Genomic DNA, 2,500 nt, shown 5'->3' on the forward strand with positions numbered 1-2,500 from the left:
TTTAATTTAATTAATTCATCTTTAAGAGACGTTTTGCTCGCTGCGATTCGCCCTGGAGCAAACTCTGCACTTGCCAGCAGCTGTTTTGTAAATCGAGATAATCCTTTTTCACTTCGTTAGCCTTCGATCGCCTCCAACACTGGATCGCGCAGCATTCGATCTTTTTTTCGTCTTCATAATCGTTTCCTCGTTCTAGTTACACACTTCTTGCATGATTACTATAGTTCACTGCGACTGAAATGAAGAACTTTGCAGAAGTAGCAAAGCAGGCTAAGTGCGGTAAAAATCAACGTACACCAAACACCTGCGTTCCTTGTTCGCGATCTTCGGGACGGCGTTCGGTTCATTCAACGCTTGACTTGTTTGTTTGTTTATCGATTCGCGACCGCGGCCAGGGTCTAATTAGTTAAGTAGAGGTCAATGGCCTGTTTGCATCAAAAATAAGCACATCAAATGCATGCGGGTGCAGCGGCGAGGGAAAAAAAAGGTTGACGGCATAAGAAGAACCACTGTTTGGTCAAAAAGGGCTTTTGCGATTAATTTAACATTTATTATCTGCGTTCCTTAAGTTGTGGTACTGCAAGTTTTAAAATCACACACCAGTGAAATTTATAAATTTTAAAACAATGTGAAAGTATGGTTCTTACAGCAACGGACACATTAACCACGGAATGTTAGCTTCAAACTTTATTAGCTAAAGGAAACATGATATTAGTTCCACATGACGACACTTGTCCCCGCCAAAGAGTAATATAATAATTTAATAACATAAGACCGACACACGGTGTTTGATTATCCCATTAAACTGAAACTCAACACCCCATCCATACACACTGGCGCAACACGATCGCGCAAGATTCACCCGCAAAAGAGTGCAATGCACTTTTTATCTTTATTTTCGGCAACAGCTGCTGCTGCTGCTTCTGCTTCTGCTGCTGCCAGTGCTGCTCCTTTTGGCCGCACTTGCCGTCGATCTCGTTCCGAAGATCGAAAGAAGCAACACAGCAAAAGGCAACCGCAAACAACGCCGGATCGACGGTATGGTGGTGTGGTGCATGTGCGTGTCCTGGGGGAAAGGAGTGCAATAAGTAACGACTGCTGCCGTGCGCGCATCCTCCCCGCCCGTTCCACCGTGGCCGCTCCGTTGCCTTAGAATCATTACCAAAGCGTAAAAACAGCCAAACATGCGAACGAACGAGGCAACGATGGCCAAAAACGAAAACAAAGCTGCGCTCTTCAATCTTTTGCAACTGTTGCGCTGGTCCCGAAATAAGTTAACAGACCGCACAACATGGCAAACGAACCCCCCCCCCCCCCCAAAACGCAGAGGAACACATCTTCCTAACACGGCGGATCCGCTGGGCATCGTCCGTTCACAGCAGCAGCCTCCGGGAGAAGTGAATGCACTCGGCGAGATCGTTTAGCGATTAAAGATGTTCCGATCTTCCGCTGGTTCTCTGCTTTTGGTTTGGTTCACAACTAACGCCAATAAATAAATACTTGACGAGAACGCGTATGTGAAATGTGAATTCGTATCAAACCATCATCTTCTTGCTTTGGTCGCATCTGAACTGATCACCTTCGCTAAAGATGATGATACGGTGTGGTAAATGTACTTTTTGAAGATAATTTCGCACAAATAAGGAATGGAAGATCGATTTACGAGTCGCAACATTCAGTTATGATTCGCAGCCTGTTATTTGCTTTCTAAGGATAAACATTCTGATCTACACCTTTCAACGAAAATCTGCTCCCAAGATAGTATCCTCCCATCCTCCGCTGGCACCCGCTGTCGATCGATGTGGTTTTGCGGGGGTGACCAAGAATTCAAAAAATGTTCCCCCATCATGCGGCCACTGCGCTGCTGCGCCTAGGGCCGGTCCCGGTAGCGCGCGTGGCATAAATCACCTCATATCTACTCGAACTTGAAATAGAACGCAGTTGCAAGCTTGCGTTCGCATGGCATGGCACCGTGCACCGTCGTGCACGACGGTTCTGATCTTCGAAATGTAAATTTAGCAACAAGTCCCCCCCCCCCCCCGCCTTCCTGCACGCACGCACGTCAAACTCGATCTTCTATTCCTGCGAATGTGTCATCGAATACTCGCTTCTAAATGGCCGTTCACGTTCGGACAGACTAATTTGCAACATTTGCATTATTACTTTCGCTTGCGAGCGAGCGTCCTCGGCCACCAATCCCCTACGATACCCCAGCTAGAGGCCAACGCCATCTTGCGCGATCACACACAAGACACCGCACTGATGATGCGCTCGCGGGGTGTCGCATCGTCGTCGTCGTCGTTGTCGTTTTCGGAACGAGATGCCCCCGGTAGAGAGAATGTTATAAATATTCACCTCCACCGGCCATCCCCCGAATAAGGGATGCATGCAGGGGATGGTGCACGTGAAAGGTCTTTGGACTCCGTTTCGGCCACTAAGTGTTTGTGTGCGTTTTTCTTTTGCATTCTCTCCTTTCGCGAGATGCGTTCCCTGGCTTTGG

The sequence above is a fragment of the Anopheles aquasalis genome, chromosome 2 (genome assembly GCF_943734665.1).
Source record: "Anopheles aquasalis chromosome 2, idAnoAquaMG_Q_19, whole genome shotgun sequence".
NCBI classification, from domain to species: domain Eukaryota; kingdom Metazoa; phylum Arthropoda; class Insecta; order Diptera; family Culicidae; genus Anopheles; species Anopheles aquasalis.